This window comes from Caloenas nicobarica, chromosome 1 (genome assembly GCF_036013445.1).
Source record: "Caloenas nicobarica isolate bCalNic1 chromosome 1, bCalNic1.hap1, whole genome shotgun sequence".
NCBI lineage: Eukaryota > Metazoa > Chordata > Aves > Columbiformes > Columbidae > Caloenas > Caloenas nicobarica.
This window is the reverse complement of record NC_088245.1, coordinates 143,603,737-143,622,278: the sequence shown is the minus strand read 5'-3', so window position 1 is coordinate 143,622,278 and position 18,542 is coordinate 143,603,737. Positions and strand designations below refer to the sequence as shown.

Sequence of the window (18,542 nt, the reverse complement as noted above, 5' to 3'; positions counted from 1 at the left end):
TCTAATTCTCAAAAGTTGATTCCTTTAGGTTTCAGGAGCAGGAAAGGCAGGAAGGTTTTGACCCTTGCACAAGGTTTCTGAAACAGATTCTTCCTAAATGAATTTTTAATACTTATTCAGAAGTTCAAGCTAGAAGAAGGCATCTGACAACTTATAAATGCCGGGTAGAAGCTCCGGCAGTCTTATACTATGCATTCCCTGTTGCCTGTGTGCTCTGCCAGCTTGCCTGTGGATCTTGCTCCTTCATCATGTTATTCACAGAAATATACTATCTTCAGCTTAGAAGAGAAGGGACGGAAAATGTCTGTAAAAATGGGCAATTTTGCCCATTTAGCTAAAGATAATATTTTTGCTTAGTTCTTAGTTGAGCTTTGTCAACTCATCTGTCTTCTTGTGGCAGAGATACTGGTTGTGATCAGATGCCAGAAACAGCTAAACACAGCGTTACTCTTGACCTTCTCTTTTGCTTTCCATGAAACTTACCTGATCTTTGACAGAAAATTGTTCTAACCATTACAATATTGACTTAGAACGTATGTAATGATCAATTTATTTGAAAGTTTTGTTGGAAACAGCAGTTTTTCTTTATGCAAGTCCATCTGTCTCCTCCCTGCACTAAATAACATTTTAAAATCTAGCCAAAAATAAATAAAATAAAACCCCAGCCCTATTAATGTGATGCTACATAATGATATCAGCTTAAAGGAAGCATGCCCTGGCCATCTTGCTAATTATCTATGACCTCTTAGGCCTTTAAATATAGTATCCTAACATGCTGCATGCATCTGATGTTTTTTGTTTATGGCTTGGGGGGACAAAAACCAGCTTGTTTCATCTCACCTCTGTTAGACTAAGTTCAGCTTTCAGGCCTTTTCCATTACTTGTCCGTAACTACGGAATCATGGGATTTTATAAAGGAGCTACTTGTTTGGTATCACTGGTTATCAGACTTTAACTCGTCCAAAAAGCCAGACTGTCCTTTGTGAGGTGCCAAGGGAGCTGAGGCAACCTGTAATTTAGAATCATAGAATCATTTCAGTTGGAAGAGACCCTCGGGATCATCGAGTCCAACCATAACCATTTGACACTGGGACACTAGTTTAAAAGAAAGGGGGCAGGAGGAGGTCTTCTACTGACAACAATGATGCCACGTTGGCATTAGCAATTTCTTCAGTTTAGAGCAGTGTAATATTTATTGCAGAACATCTTGGTATAGTGCTATGGGGCTACAATTTGATTCTTGAGCCAGGTGAAATGGTTGGAAATGGCTTACTTTTGCGTTTTGCTTGTTTTTTAATGTAGGCAAAATTGAGCTAATTCATTGTGTGTTGACTTGCTTTTCAGCCTTTAGCTTGAGATATTGTACATGGTAAGGCACACAGTGGCAACTGCCTTTTGACAAGTTTGGAAGGAAGCGCAAAGGGTTGCCCCGCAGACCTGCACGCACATGCCTGATATATTATGTGTGGATACGCCCTGCCTCCGGTGGGGACAGAAGCAGCCAAAGGCACACAGAGGTTTTTTTGCAAGACAGAATCGGTTTCTCAGAATCAGTTTAGTGAAAGATTTTTTTAATTTCTTTTTTTTTGTTTTCCCCTCCAAGTCGAGTTTGTAAATGCTTTCTTCGATCTGGTATGCACTCTGAAGTGTTACAGTATGATAAGAGATGAGCTAAGTTGCTTGCTGCCAAAGGAGCCTAGGGAGGAATGCTGTTCTTTTAAAACTGTGCCAACCTTAACATTGTCACCGAGTCATGGTTGAAATTACAAAACCATCACAGTATCCTCGAAGCAAGGTGTAGACTAGATTCACTGTACAAAAAGGGGGCGGATGTGTGACACCTGTGAACACATGGCAAAAAAGGAAAACAAGGAGCCGTGGAAGTCACATTTTGTGAGGATATTTGTGCCGCATGATCACAGTCTGTGTCTCATCAGTCTCATAACTGAGCCTTTTTCAAACATACTCTGCACTTGCTGTTGCTGTTCTCTCACAGGCTTCTCTGGTGCCAGGGTTGCAGAGATTGTGGTGTGGCACAGGGCAGTTCTTGTCCCCTGAACAGCTCTTACACAGTGTGTCAAAAAGCAATAAAGAAACTCTAGTTTGGTAATGTGGTAAGCCTGTATCATCGTAAAGCTTCTCAATGGAAAAGGCATTGGGAGTAAATGTATACTATGAATGGAACTTTCTACTCTATTTTAAAAAAAAAATTAAACACGTTAACTTTTGTACAAGTAAAGCTTGTATTGCAGATATCATCAGTCTGCATCATTATGGCTCTGTCTGTCCTCCCACAGCCAATATAACATGGGTGCAAATTTTGGCTCATTTAATGGAAATATGGGCATGATTGATACAGATCAAATTTTTGGCTACTGAAAGATTCATTCAAACGCAGAGCTCATGTTAGCGATTTTGTGAACACAGCTTCATAAATGAATTTTGAAAGGTTTCTGACAGTCAACCTGACCTGAGACAGCTAGTTTTAAAACATCGGGAAGTTTGGTGAGGGTGTTGGGGATGGAAGTTTGTGTGTCGCATTATGACTATGTTCTGTGTGAATTCAGAGTACTCTGTGCTGCTTATACAGGTTTAGTTCAGCTTTATTGGCCCAACTGAGCAACTGGACAGTTTTATTTGCTGAGAGTCAGCCAAGCGTGCCTCCGTGGGAGAATGCTGATAAACCTCACTATTTTGAACCTGGCCGTCTGTCTGTCTCTGCTGTTTTTCAAGCACAATGTGTCTCTTTCTTCTGCATAAGTGATGTCGTCTTGCCTCTCCGGCTCTGTTTGGGCCTGGCTGCTGCAAAGGTGGTAACACTTCTCGGTTACACATCACATGGCACGTTCATATTCTTTCTCATTTTTGCTCACCTGAAAAGCTTAGTCTTTTATATCCCTCAGTTAACACTTTGAGACTGCTCGGTGGATGGCAGGCAGTGCACCCTGAAAAGTCGTCATTCTCCCAGTGTTCCTGCAAGACTACAGTGTCCGCTTTGGTGAGGCAGTTAAGGAGTTAAAGCCTTGTGGGGTTTCAAAGAAATTCCCAACAGCTGCTGTAAAGTATCTCTACAATCCTAGCTGACCTCATTCTTGTCAGACAACAGTGATAATATCCAAAAACGGGTGCGCGACAGGAAGCGTTTCAGGAAGGTATATGTTTCATGCAGAGACACCAGAAACGCGCTCCTTCCCAGGGCCACTTACCATAAGATGCATATTAATTTAAATGGAACAGTGGAATTCCAGAATGTGTTTACAGAAACATTATTTCGGTCAAAAAAACCCCATTGCAAATGGCAAAAGCAGATGAGTTAATCGCTGTATGTATTTAATATAATGACATTGCTGGCTGTATGAAGCCACTTTTTAAACATCTGGAGGATTCACAAAACTGTTTTGATTTTTTTTATTTACTATTTTTAAGGGGAGGCTTTGACTTGAAAAAGTAGAACGGGAGAAATACAAATCTACTTACAATACTTTTTCACATTTACTTTACATTCAAAGACTGATTTGATATCCAACAAGCTTTTAATTAATTTAATCGACTAAGAGAATTCTCTAGTCAGCAGAACAAAATCTTTCCCCCCTCCACCCTCACTGCATTCTATGACTTAGAATTTAAAAGAAATGGATAAATAGAGCATTACCCACTATCTGTAGGAGGTGTGAGAAAGTCTTCCACGCTTTTGCCAAGAAAGTAGGAATGATTTGTTTTTTAAAAGATATATTTTTTTCACTACCAAGTTATCTGCATAAAATGGCCTATATGTACAGGTTCCTATTGTTGTCATCTTATTGAAAAATTCATACATGAGAATTGAGCTTGTATCTTATTTATATTTTTCAGTAGCACCCACTTAAAAACATGCAAATAAAAATAATTCCTACCAGTTCAGAGCTCTTCTGCTGATAGGGATATTTTCCCTAAATTTCCTCTTAGTTGTGTGCAGAATTGTCTCTCTCGTAGTATGAATCTGCAATAAAATTCAAAAGTCCATTATGATTTTTTTTTAACAAGCATAAGCAAATATTGCTTGAGAGATTTCTTTTGACTTCAGAGGTCCTTGTTTCAGAATTAACTTGATAAATCTGTATAAATTAATTTATTAAGGATTAGACTGGATCCAGTAAAGATTCTACCATTCAAAAAGTTGCACATGAACAATACGCTCTTCTAATTAACTGTTATGGATTCTATCAGATGCCTGTAAGAATACTGAGATAAAGCACTGCTATTTAATCTCTGATTTTTCTCTCATTTAAAGACTTGTTTCTCCTGTACTTTTTTTTCTGTATTCTCTTCTAGCTTCAAAAACATTTGTTTGCATTGGTAGAGAGTGAGCAAATTCTAGCTGCTAGAACTTACATAGATAATTTCATCTTTGGGAATTCACTGGTTCATGAAGCTACGTCACCGATCCCAAAGGACTTTTTGAAAAGTGTAGCCCTCAGCCAGGCAGCTCTGGGAGGGGAAAGAACACTGCGGTACCAGTGTTGAATGGCATACTAGCAATGGTTTGTCTTTTTTACGGAGATGTGACCAAAGAACTCAGGTGACGTGCAAAGGAAGATGAAGGCAGGAAACTGAGTGGAAGACCTGGGTGAAAGTCAGTTCAGCCCTGCAACACACTGAGCAATGAAACGAGTATGATGTGCGTTTTTAGAAGATGAACCAAAGATGTAACAGGAAAGGGAAGGAAGGTGGTATTATTTGGACACAGGAAGGCGTTTTTTTGTTATTTGCTGGTAGCAACTCACATAATATACGCATGCCGTTCCTTCAAACCGAATTATATTTTGTATTTGCCTGCTGTTTCTGTAACTTATTGCCAAGAGTGAAAACCACATAATATATTTCTAGTATTAAACCATCTATTACTGATAGATAATGACAGAGTAGAGGGAGAAGGCACCGGTTAGTCTGGGTTAGTTCATGTGTTCTGGATAACTCTTCCTTGAACTCTTAGTTTCCTAAACTTGTACCAGGCTATGTTGATTTCTCACTGCCTTTTGGGTGTGATGAATTGTCTCCTCTTCCATGTCAATGTCAGGTAGTCTCAGGTATTCCCACAATAGTGTTCCTCATACTTTTTCAAGTAATGTGCCATTTGATCATTTTTCTATCAGCTATTATAATAAGATAACAAATACCATAATAACTGTAATAACACCTCTTAACGAAAGAAACATTTCAGAGTTTGAAAACTATAGATGTACTATGTTTTCACTTATATTTTTATGGGTTTTTTGCTTTTTAACATTACAGGTGTAAGATTTTGGATCTGTAGTGGCTTTCTGATTTAAGCTCCTAATTTTTGACAGTGAAACATAGAATTTAGGCTCTAAAATCAAAATGGCTAACCTTTGAGAAACTTTCTGTAATTACTGAACAGTTACTGATGAAGTCACAGAAGACAGATAAAACCAGAATCCTGTTTTACTAATTGTTGGTTAAAACTATTTGACTCTATTAGGAAAGTTTCTGTGAACCACTGTTTAAATATGCACCTTACAGAATCATCTAGTGTTGTAAGATATGGGAAAGGATGTCAATCCATCTATCTCCTTTACCCTTCAATCACAAAACATTTAATTAACTTATTTTCTTGTATCAGTGAAGTTAAATGTATTATTTAAGTCTGGTTTGTTTTTCTTCAAAGTATATTGGGCTAGTTTTGACTAACAAGAAGATATATGTAAGGAAATTCTGTGCTGCTTCTTCAAAGAAGAGAAAAAAATATTTTCCTGATTTTCAGCATGGCACAATTAGATGCTTGATGATCCTTTTTTGTCTTTAGTCAGAGCAGAGGGTATTAAGACAATACTAGATGTAAATTGGTGCACTCGTTAAGACCAGTGACTTGTCCAATATGCTAGATCCCAAGAAAATGGTTGCAGGATCTCAGGGATTTCTTGCTAGAATTCGACCCTCCAAGCAGGGTTAGAGGAGACTTTTTACATAGCTTTCACAAGTACTTGAGTCATACTATGATGATGTAATGCTTCTTGACACATGGTCATAGTGTTTTATTTAAGAACCAAATAGCTCTTTGCTATTTTGAGTTACTCTTTGAGTAATGGTTTGCAGCAAGTTTAATTTTTGGCAACTGTGGAGAGAGGTCTGTTCCAGGTCTCACCCCTGTCCAATACGTGGTGGGTTTCTTTTCTGTTCTGTTCATAATTCCTGCCAGGTCTGTGACTGTCCCTTTTTGATCCCAATGTATTCTGGTTTTTGTCCTCCATCTTTAGGCATCCAGGTAAAACACTCTTGTAGGCATTTACCTCTCCATCAAATATATAGAAGAATTTGGTACCTGACTTGGTAATTGGAAAGAAGCTAAAACCTGAGTGCTGTGATTGTCCCCTTCAAAGGCTGTTCCGTGGTGTACATGGAACATCAGGGAAGACAATGTCTTGCTGCTTAGAAAGCTCTGTTAGAAAATCTGTGGATTTGTTAGTGAAAGGAGTAGGACTTGATTTTTTTTTTTTTTAATCGTTGTTACTAAGGAATTGAGATTTTTGTTGAATTCATGATTTTAACCTTTGTGTTACTGATCTATTTAAGGTGGATAATTGAGAGGAGGCCTGGCTTGGATGGCTTGAAGGTGTAAGTGTTGTTGAGTAGTTACATGTGAATGTAGAACTGCTCAAAATCACAACACGCTGCTGTCCCTGGTATACTTGGAATGACACCAACATATGCGTTAATGAACAAGCTGAAATATTGAAGTGTATAGGGTGTATGAAAGTCTTGCTTCCTAATTGGGGCAAAGGTAAGTAGTGTTTCAGTGGAGCAAGGCTGTATTTAAGATGATTAGACATGCCCTCCCTTGAACGAATGGGATAAAATACCTAAGTTGTCACCTCTCTCCACAATTATAGCCTGTTTATGTGCTCTTTTGGTAGTAGTTGTACAAACTTCTGTCAACCAGTATTTCCTTACTGTAGTTTTACAATCACTTCAAGAAAATAATTTGCATTGCACCAGTGGCAGTTTAGTAGGAGGTGTTTGTGCTCTGCTCTGCCTCACTACCCTTCATTAAAAGGGTAGCTTGATGCTTCTGAGCCTGTTTCTGCTCTGCTAAAAAGGGATAGTGGTGCTGCCCTGCTCTGGTAGGAAGCCCTTCTGATCGAGAGGTGAAGGAGCAAATAGAGCCTTCTTTTTTATGGTCCTTTCCAAGAGAACATGAATACAAACTGCATGAAGGCCTACAATCTCTGAAGGAGGTTTAGAGCTGTCCTGCTGGGTTTTGATTCTGCGTCTGAGTCATTTCAGCCTGTTTTTTGATCCGTTAATAAACCCTTGTCACATTACTGCGATTGCCTTTTGTTATAGTCATTACATTCCTCTGGAGTCTCTGAAGCCATTGTCTGTTTTGTTCCTTTGTTTTTGGTTTTCCTCACTAGGGATAGATTTTTAAGTTGGCAGAGATAGCAAATTCAGTTCCCACCACCAGAAAACCCTGCGCATTTGCACGGGGCATACAAGAGCCGCCCAGGCTCTGCTGCATGCTCCCTTGGGGAAAGAGCAGCTCCTGGGGCAGGTGTTCATACGGCGTGTTCCCAGCCCAGGAGCCTCACTACGGTAGGTGTGCAGTGTCAGTGGGCTGCGGGTGTTCCTCCTCCTTCCCTTTCTACAGCCTGTGCTGGCAAAGTGCACCTGTGTGTTACTTCCCAGTTGTGAGTAAATTTTCGAGACCCCTTTTAGATGTGAACATGGAAGGAAGCAGTGCCACAGAGCAAGGTATAGGGAAAGGCCCCTAAGGACCAGATGCGTGCTGTGGGACAGTCAAGACTGTGCAAAGCTCTTTTCACCCTTCCGTTTGTGCGTAGAGACACACACAGACTCACCCCATGGGACAGATACATTATGTATTTGAAAGAGTTTCTGGGAGCTTTGGCTTTCTGATGAATGTGCGTGGGTCGTTTGGAACAGACTGACGGCTTTCTCGGAGGGGACAAAGGTCAGTTTAAAATTCTTAGGTGTACTATGTAATGCAAGCTGTTGGCAGATTTGGAAGATATCCTTGAAGTCTTCGTCAGGGAAGAAGGCCTTTTTTTCAAGAGAAAGATTTGGATGCAGAGTGGGAAGAGGAGTATTTGCTAGTTATGTCTGAAATGGGTTTGTTTTGAAAGCCACCATTAGATTAGGTGTAAACTATGAGCCTGGTTTATACTCCTGCAGGCAGGGGAAAACCGTATCTGTTGTTTATCAGAGTGCAGGTTTTTCCCAGGGTGCTCATATACACTATGGAATATGCATTATGTTGTTGGCATTGTATCTCTAAATCTTTTCTTTGGTTTCAGAAGGTCTTAATTAAAAAAAGAACAAACCAGACACCCCCACTCCTCTCAAAATAAACGGAAGTTGTGAAACTGTCCTTAACACCTTTGCTGAATGAAGCACGAACAGATCACTCTTACCAACCTACCATTTTCTGGCAAATGCTGTTTATCTAAGTAGGGACTCTTCTGAGAGATTTTTCTGTGTTGCCCACATAGTCTCTAGCTGACCTTCAAAAAACTGAGGACAAAGGGATTACTTGTAGGGCAAATTACTGCCTATTTCAGATTTGGGATTGCTTGTGTTTTCCAGCTAATTACCTTGAACAACTATCAGGGACAAAACAGGTTTTCGCTTCTCTCAAGTCACTGTTGGCTTTAAAACAAGAAGCCAGGAAAGGTACATGCCCTTTTATGTAAGCTGAGAAAGCCTTCAAACAATCTTGATTTAAATTTTAATGAGAGATGTAGGTCTACTGTCATGACGCAATGGAAAAGCTTTCCAAATTGATGTCAGAAGATGAATGTTGTATTTTCTTTGTTAATTTGCATTCCACTAACATTTTGATGTATTGTCTTAACACTTTAGCTTTAAAATCAGTAATATTTTATATGTTATAGCTTTAAAATCAGTAATATTTTATATGTTACTTTTAATACTGAGGAAGAGATGCTATGAATAATCAGTCAGAACAAAACAATTAGATTTAGGTATCAGTAGCTCATGTGCGGCCGTTGTAGTGGGTCAAAGACGAAGGAGAAGAGGAGATGAAATCATTTTCTTCTGACTCTGCTTTGGCAGTTCACTGTACTGACGCTAAGATAAAATGAGAGGAAGGTGAGGGATAAGGTAGTGTTCTATGGGAAGGAAATATTAAGAAAATAGGCAGCCTAGTTAGGAAGACTTAGAAGCAGATGAAGTCATGAGAAACTGAACTAAACCCCAAAAGGTTTCCATACCCTTAGAGAAACTTCAGTACGTGTTTGCTGTGGATGCTCTTCTGAAATTGCTACTGTAAAATGACTCTTGTGGACTTTTTGAACGCTGCTGCTGCCTGCACCCCTTGCATGTTCTGAGTGATAATTTTCTTTGCTTCAAGAAACTTAAGGATAATTTCATTCTGCTTTTAATGTAATCCACAGAGGTTTTTATTTGCTTCAGAGAGAATGAAAGTGATCTGCCCTTCCTTCAAATGACCGTTACTTTTTGGAGCTATTTAAGGTGAAATAGCCATATGCAATATTTTAATCGATAGCTGCATTTATTAAAGTGACTGCTATCAATCCAGAGTGAATAATAATTTTAAAAAGAAATTCTGAAATTGTACATTTTTCTCTTGCCCCAGCATTTTCCCTTGTCCTTAATTTAGTGGAGTAACCAAGATACCTGGCTGGGATGTGAATCTTTCCTAACAGTACACTTTCTCAGTACTCATTGTACAATTGATTCACAACTGTACGCTATAAAAGATATTTAAAAACATCTAGACTAATGTGGAAATTATGTAATTGTGATGAAAACTTCAAAAGAAAGCTTGTTTTGTTTTGTTTTTTCTCTTTGTTTGGGTATGTGTTCAGGCTGGTTCTTTATCGGTGTGCTCTTGCGTATCCTTCGTATTTGTACTCTCAGTAACTGGTTCATCAGGAACTTTTAACGAGTACGCAATCTCACAGTGGGAAGATAGATATATATTTTTTTTTTCCCTAGTTTTCTTGTTCTTCTAGGATGTGGTTTGAACTAAAATGAAATTTAGGTGTGTCTTTCCTTTTTTGACCTGCCAAAGGGTTTGTTCTGTTAGCATTGCTCTGCTCCCTGTAAATCAGACATTCTTCTCAGGCTGCGTCAGGTTACTAATGACATGATTAATGCAGGAAGGGTAGAGTGGGATGACGTAGTGGCTCATGCAAAGTTTACCTGAGAATTATCTCTAGCTCTCTACTGTTTAGTGGCTGTGTGAGTCATGGCCTGAAGCCCTGCCATTCCCTGTTCTTCAGCTGGGCAAGATCACACTTACCTCATTCTATGTATGCATTTCTCCCTTTCCTGCCAGATCTGATTAGCAGCACTTTTGTTTTAAACTCTGTGTTTGTGAAACATTAAATACGCTTCTTACAGATAGCTGACCATAATGCTAAATGGAAAGCTCTGTTAGATGTATCTGTGGTTCAGGCAGCTTTAGAAACTTTCTCTGTCCTTACGTGAATTCTGATTTTTATCAGCTGAAGTCTTTTTCACGTTCACAGGTTTAGCAATGGTAGTGTTAGGACGTTAGTAAGCTTTGCGACAGGACCATGAGTCAGTTTCTGTCTGTCAGTAAAGCCTCCTGTTTCTTCTTGTGCATTTGCACAGATATAAGCTTACAAAATACAAATGGCAAGTTTATGATGCTGTCTCCACCTTTTGAAACTTCCTTGGGCTGCAGGTACAACTGTTCCCATCAACTTCGGTCCACCTATTTACTCCTTGACAGAGTAACCAGGAAATTGATCTTACTGATGAAGACAACATGCGAGCATGTTCTCTGAAGTCATGGTCATTCCCTTATCACGGGCTGGCTGACTTGCACCTCTTTTGTACTCGAAGATCAGTTATTTGTTCTGCTATTTGTGTATGTGTTTTCTTTAACTACAGGTTCCTCAGAGAGTGTCTGTATTGATGTTCTACCAAACTTGATAGAAAGTCTGCTGTCAAATGCTCTCAAGACCAGAATGAAGACAATTTAGAATTTGCAAGAAACGCTGATTATTTTTTCAAGATTCCCTTGTTTTATCTGTAAAACTGTCACAAAGTCTTTGACATCCCTTGGGACTTCAGCTTTCCTCAACTAAATCTATTGTCTTTTCTGCGTTTGTGCTGCTCAGTCTGAAATATCTTGTGCAAAAAGTGCTCAATGTTTAATAGCAGAAGGTTATGCTGAAAACAAGCTATCATCTTCCAGCCAGCTCATATCTTGCAACCTGCCAAAGCCTATATCAGGAACACGATGTGTGGGGAAAAAGTTCTAAAATGATAGACAGAAATGTCTTGTGGAAAACTGAAAATGCCATGAGACTCATTCTGTTAATAAAGAACGTTTTTACAAGCACAGCATCATCCCCCTTACTTTTTGACATTTTGAAAAATGAAAGCTTGAGATCCTAACATTTGTGTAGAATGTAAACAACCTTGATACTTATCTAAGTGGCATTTCTTGGTAATAACATTCCCTTAAGAGAAAAGAATGGTCAAAGTGAATAATTAGACAGAAACCGCCCCCCCACCAATTTATTTCTATAAGGCATACCTCTCAACTACTTCTAATAAAGGCCATACTGATGCCTGAGATAAAATTTTATATGCACTTTCTGATTACATTTTTCGAACATATCTTAGAAGAAAACAAACTCATCCTATGATCCACTAGTCTCAAAAGATGCAGCAGATGAGTAAATTCTTATGTAAACATATCATTGAAAAACCTTTAAAAAATAAAAAAGTTCTCTAATGCAACATGCAGCACATTTTGCATACATTGCAATATATGCTAATGAAGTTAACGATACATAGATGCCTGAATGGGGATGGTAAAAGTTCATGTCCAGTTTAATGTTGTCTGTATTGTTTTGCTGCTTTTAAAGGAACCGTTTACATAAAAGAGTAGCAGATTTTATTCAGTGACTCAGTGTTTAAGTAAAAATCAAGCATATTGTTTGACACGTGCCTTTATGTGGGCTGTGTATCTAGAATCTGTCTTTCAGCTTGAGCAGTGAAATGGTGTTTCTGGCTTTTGTTTTCTGCTGGCTAAATAGCCAGTGCCTCGGCTGTAGAACTGATTGATTTTTGGTTTTGCTTTTCATTTAAACCCCTCTTCTTTTGCACTTTCAACTAGAAAATGAATCAAACAATGCTAAAAAGTTTCTTTTTCAAAATTGAAAGGCACTGAATGAAGTGAAAAAATAAACTGGCTTTAAACAAATTCTGTAAAACCTCCATCTTTGCTTCTGCTGCAGGTTTATGAGGCAGGACATCGCCCACCCTCCAGTTCATGTCAAACTGTAGTTGCTGCTCAAAGCACAAACAGTCTGCGGAGAGAGAGCGAGCTCCCTCTGGTTCCTTGGCTTGGTCAAACTCCCGAGGTCGGTGGAAGCTCTGATTGAGGAAGGGCCCAAGCGGCAGGAAACAGATGTTCAGAGCAGTGTCCTGGCTCAGGTGGCCTGATAACAAGTGTACCAAGCCAAAATAACTAAGTGGGTTAAACGGCCAGAACTATAGTTCATAGCCTTATTTATTGGACTACTTAAATCTAGGTTTACCTAAGGATTAATGTGACTTCTGCAACATGCTTTTCTTTGGTTGATGTTTGTGGTGTCGTGTCAAGCTTCAGGCAGCTTCTCTGACAACACTGCAGGTCACCGTTTGTTTCTATGTGCAGCTAGATAGCTTTTTCCAAATGCATTGTATGGTCTTTTTGGTACTTCAGTAGTTCTTCTCTTGTATTTGATCAAAGATCAACATGCATAGGGGGATGCAAAAGGCCAACATTAGTATCCTACATATTCAGAAAAAGCCCTGGGAAGTCTCCAAAACAGGGAAGATCTAGTATTTTATTTTTGTTGTGTGCGCCTTTCTTCCTGTGACCTTTTGTGGTGTAAAAGATGCCTGGGTACATTTGTCATACCCGGACCATAGGAAGCCTACAGCAAACTCTTTAAATTGGGTGTTGGCACCTTATCTTCCACAGAAAGTGCACAGAAATGCTTCTTAGAATCTGCTTTCAGATTTTGCATGTTCTTGGTATCCATTCATCAGTTGAGCAATCTCTCATTACAGGATGCCAGAATGATATGGAGAATCTCGGAGTTAAAAAAAAATAATAATAGAACAAGTGGCATTAGAAGAAAATTATGATCTTAGGGTAGGCATGATGCTCAAAAATTGTGCTGTGAAGGCCTCAAGTGTCAAAACGAGATGGTTTATGCTTGTGGAACAGCAGTGCAGGGTCTGTGCCAGGAACCTTTCTTTTGGTTCCTTCTGGCTTTTGAGAAGAGCCCAGACACCATCTCTGCCTCGAGATTTCTTGCAGTTCTTCTGAAACTCTACCTCTGTCAGCTCTTTCACAGAAGCAAAGCCTTTGTACCTGGTTTGTTGGTGGTCTGCTTGTATCTTAAGAACACCCCCTTGCAGGGTTGTTGTGGCCCACTTGAGCTTTCTGGCTTCCTGCTCAGCCACCTGGGAGCCCTTGGTGAGCTCAAGTTATGGAGTAAAGCAGAGGGTTTCTGAATGCACTGTTGCTTTTTGGTTTAGCAGTGTGAGAAAAGTGCATAATTTAACCATCAGCAATCTTCCTTCATCGTTGCTCCAATTTTCCTTCTGGGAATTGAGGGCTTTGTCTTGTTTCTAGATAGGCCTGACTTTCCCTCATCTCCCATGATTGCTGCTGCCACCATTTTTCCATTTGAGAAGGTGTTTCCAGAGATTATCTCTTAAGCTTCCTGAGTGCAACTCTGTGACATTCTTAATTTGGACATGTTATTTTCTGCCGTTCATCTAGCTTTGGAAATTTCCATTTCCCAAATCCCTTTAGGAGAGTTAGGAAAAAACTCACTTTGTGAGGGCAATGAGGCACAGGTGGTATATCTGTGTTTCAGATCTCCATAACAAATATTTTCCATTTCTGACTTTACCAAAATCTCCTTTTAGGTAAGTATTGGAGTTTGCTGACTGTGGATCTGTTTTAGCATCGTATAAGGGTTTTTCTCTTGTAGTGATCCTCCTTAAAGGTGTGTAGAAAATAACAAGAAGTCACAAAACTTAACATTGCTATAGTGTTAAGAAGCTGGTTTGGAGAGCAGGAAAGTATTTTTTCTTAATTAAATGCCACTTTGCAAATTTGAATAAATCTACGTAAAAGTAGTGGGTCTGGTACTTCTCTCATTGGCTTGTTTTTCTAGGGAAGAAGGACTTTTATCTGTCTGTCTGACAGTCATTCCCAGTGAGGGGGATGAAAGAGTTGAGCAACAAGAGATTTTGATGATAGTAACTGTCAATAAATTTCATGACAGTGGCTTCCCAGGTGGAAGAGAGAGGTCTTAGTGCGAGCTTGTGTAGTTACTGAAGCTTTTTCAAATCCCCATAGCACACAAATGCATAGGAAGCCAAACCACGTTGGTTCCACTGTTTGTAGAGCTGCTTGCTCTATTCTGTGTTGGGTTTAAAAATCAAATTAGGGTTGCCTTCACTAAACTTTTGTTGAGTTGCTAGCTTTATTGTGTATGTTCCAGTTGCCAAAATACTAGAAACCACAAAGGGCACCAGAGTAATAAACAAGAACAAATAAGGACAGTCTGAAGCACTGTTGCTTGCAGATAGTTGACTTAACGTCTGAAACAAAAATGGTTTCTGTTTTTAGTATTTATTTTAGTTACAGCTTTCTTATACCCCTCTGAACTTGCTTTTCCCACTGGAATATCAGTAAATACAAGAGGACTACTACTCACTTGCAACTATGTAAGAATTTCAAGCAGAAAGAGGAAGCAAAACTCAATACTTAGGTTTGAGAATAAGTTTTTATGTAAAAAGTAATGATTTTAAATTCTAAAAATCAGACCTGCTTTCAATTTTGTATGCATGTTTCTCATGAAAAATTTTGAAATTGTAATCTTCTGATGAAAAAAGTTCAAGTTTCTGATTTTTCATATTACCCCATTTTTGATTCCCATTTAAGAGAATGAAGTAATCACCAAAATGCTTACTATAACTGAAGTTATTTATAAATGACAAGGATTGGGCGTCAAAAGCTATGATTATAAAAGCAATTTAGCCTGCTACATATCCTTCAGACTACTCCTGATTATATGTAAGTGCCAGCACATGAGATTACATTCAGCTTAAATTCGAGTCCTCTGTTTAAAAGTTACTAAATTTCTGGTGGTCCAGCCTCCACCTTGAAAATGACCTATCTGAAGGCTGCGTGTGCATGATCCTTGCTACAGAATTGCTCCGATTTTCTTCTGAGACCCGTCACTTCTGGCAAGCTTTTTATATTCCCTTGTTCCGCTGCTTTAAAACAGGTTTCCCTGTGGTAAAAGGGTTTCCTTTATTACTTGTTTGTTTATATTAGTAGTGGTTTCCTTCTTAAGGTTAATTATTGTTTCAAAGAAATTGCAATTTCCTGTTCTGGTGGAGCTTGTTTTCTTTAGATTTGTTCCACGCTGTCATAATGTCTGTAAAATATTGTTTGGGAATTTTTTGTGTTTTGAAGGTGCAATGCTCCAAGGGATGATTCTTAATCTTATTTACTTTCCCCTCTCTTTTCTTTCCATTTTAGGTAAGAATGACTTTTGCAGTGATGTTTTGCTTTTGAAGAATTTCTCCTTTGGTAAAGTATGAATCTCTTTTTCTATCTTCCTTAAAAAGTGGTATTCTTTTTGTCTGTATTTAAGGGAGGAGGAGGAGTCCTTGGCCAAGACTAATGTTGTGCCCTTTAAAATACTCTGATACGGTTGCTGGAAGATAATTTGAAAATTTCAAAGAGGTGTTTGGCTTTTTTCTTCATACTTTTCTATCTATATGCAGGGTGACAGTACAAATGCACAAGGAAATTATTAACTGTCACCTGCAGTAGTCTGAAGAAGTTTGGAATAGGTTTTCCTTTAATGAGGCTGAGCGTGCAGATTCAGATTTCCTGTGGAATATCTGCACGCGCAAAGTCCTCGCCCAAGTATATACCAAAGCATATGTAGTAATAAGTTCATCTATCTATACCCGAGAAGAATTTAAAGCTAGATAGCAAAAAGTAGGTAAGTTAAACACATATTGTAAATTATATGATGATTCAACAGAGTAATTAACACGGGTTGCGGTAGTAGAATTGTGGAGCTGTTTGGCTTTTTTGAAAAAAACCCCAAAGTCTGATAAGTTTACTGCTCAGTAATGCTGTGGGGCTGTACTGTGCTGTGCTTTCCCTTCCACAGCCATTACCAACTGTAGATTTGGAAACTTCCTGTTAAAAGGCTTAAATCCCAAGGAAAAAGATCTTTCATTTAGCAGGCTTAGAGACGACTTCTGATTACAAGAGAATTGGTATATTGTGGAGAGTGATGCAACTATAAATATGACTTCCTGTGCATTAGACATGTTTGCCAGTTGCTGGAAGCTTGAAAAAGGAGATCTTGTCTAGTTACAATTCACAATCAACCTATGGAAAGGAGTTGAGAACAGCAGTCCGTTTCTTTTATCAGGGACACTCTTGGTTCATAGTATCACAGTTCTGCTTTTTTGTTCTTTTTCCTATACATATACAGTTTTAATTAATCAGTGAGAGGGTCAGGCATGAGGTAATGCTGGAAATTTGCATCTTGTGATTCTTAATAGAGAATTAATAGAAACAGAGGTATTGCTATCTCCTTGGTCAAAGCAATGTCACTTGGACAGTATCTACGCGCAGGCACTGGGCCGCTGTGTGTGTGTGCATAATATTCCTTTGGGTTTTGTCTGTTCTTAGAAGACCAAAACTAAAACAAGAAATAGTATAATTAATTCTGGGAAATAATCCTGATCTTTAAAATCCTCTGGCATCTGTATTACCACAACTTAGTCAGAGGGACCCTTTGTACACATCTAGTCCAATCCTTTGTGTAATGTCAGGCAAAAATCTCTCACTTAGTATTCTAACAGATTTTACGTGGGTTTCAGCCTCTGAAAAAGTCAGTGCAAGTTGTGTGAATTTTAATTTTATCGAGTCTTAAAATACGTTTTCTTCCTTGCCATTCCATCTGAACGGCAATTAGTGATGTTCTCAAATGAACTCTGAAGTTTGAGATGCTTTATTCCAAGAGGGAAAGCTTGTAGCTGCCCAGAAATGGATGCATGGTGTTCATCCTCATCTTGACAGCTCCCCACACAACTGGTTCCCAGGTGGCAAAGAGGAAGGGGTGGGAAGCAGTGTGACAGGGAGGGGAGAATAGACAGGCAGTGACACTGGTGGCATGAAAAGGAGGAAGAAAAGATACGAGTGAGTCCCTGTGTCAGAGAGATAAGAAAACCTTAACCTAGGATTTAACTGTAAGATTCTTCCGGTTGTTCTCTACATATTAGCCTTGACCATCTTCTTATTTTAAGAGTAACCAGCCTTTGAAGAGATTGGAGCCCTTAGGTAGCAGTTCTCCATTGATAGGAGAAACCTGAGAGGAGAAAAGGAAGAAGCAGCACACGTGTTCCATCTTCGGTGCACGCTCTCACTTACACTCTTGCCCCTGTGTTCCTTCTCTCACTCACTGTTGTCCTTTGCTGGCTATCTCTTTAGTTGGTTAAAGACTTAACCACATTTGAGAGTTTGAGGCTGAGCAAACCTTTAATTACCAGTCGAGAGCATTGCATTAGTTTCCCTCTGTCAGCGACCTTCCTCCATAGGCTCCTCCTGCTTCTGTCCAAACTGCCACTCAGTGTTATGTACCCCAGAAACATGGACACCGTGGCACCTAATTTGGGCTACAACAGAAGTAGAGGGGGAATGTTGCATTGACGCTGCACACACAGCACAAGCCTGAGCCATATGGATGGCCTTGCTATAGTGCAATTTTCCTTTTTTCTGAATAGACAGTAGCTTGGAGGCAAGGAGGAAAGAAGAATCCACTGTGAAAAAAAATGTAGATCTCACTTCCTTGAGATCAGTTTTTGCCCTGGTTTTATAGAGTCACTTTGTCATTCAGTTAAGAAAGTGGTTTATAGCCCAACATCTTGAGTACAGGTAGAAACACTTCTTTCTTTCATCTGAATTCTGTCGTGTGACTTTAAAGAGCCATGTTCCTACAAACAAACAATCAATCTCTTCTGAAGGTTTTAATTATTGCAAGGCTCATAGTATGGGGAAAAAAAAAAGTATGGAGTCCAGATTATAAATAATGTTTTGAAATATAAATTTCATTACAAATATTCTGGGGGGTTTTTTTACCTTTCTTTGATTTTTGTATCCTTTCCTGAGTTTTCCTAGATGTAGATTACTTCACTTGCTCTGTAGTACTTTTATTTTCTACAAGAATACCAGTTTACTGCCAAAATATGACTCAAAAGATCAATAGCAAACAATTTGTACAAGTTTACACAAGAGGACTGAAGTATTTCATTCCGTAAGCATTGTGCTTTAAAATGGTAAAAATGGCAAAAATAGATACTTCTTTGGGAAAGCTGCTTTCTTAATTTTCACTGTTGCTTTCAGAACTGTGTCCAAATAGTTACAGGGTGGTTTGTTTGTTTGTTTGTTTGTTTCCCCAAGA

General features: G+C 39.0%; 2 protein-coding genes across 10 annotated transcripts in view; one reads left to right on the top strand and one right to left on the bottom strand.

Annotated features, from left to right (window-relative positions):
• Nucleotides 1-18,542, top strand: part of CMSS1 (cms1 ribosomal small subunit homolog) — a 250,557-nt gene that overhangs the window by 111,997 nt on the left and 120,018 nt on the right. The window lies entirely within an intron of this gene.
• The window catches only part of FILIP1L (filamin A interacting protein 1 like), a 215,149-nt gene that overhangs the window by 108,517 nt on the left and 88,090 nt on the right, over nucleotides 1-18,542 (bottom strand). For all 9 annotated transcript variants that reach the window (XM_065657263.1, XM_065657255.1, XM_065657247.1 and 6 more), the window contains one exon: nucleotides 3,894-3,979. The gene's annotated coding sequence lies outside the window, so the exon portion shown is untranslated. The remainder of the gene's footprint in view (nucleotides 1-3,893; nucleotides 3,980-18,542) is intronic.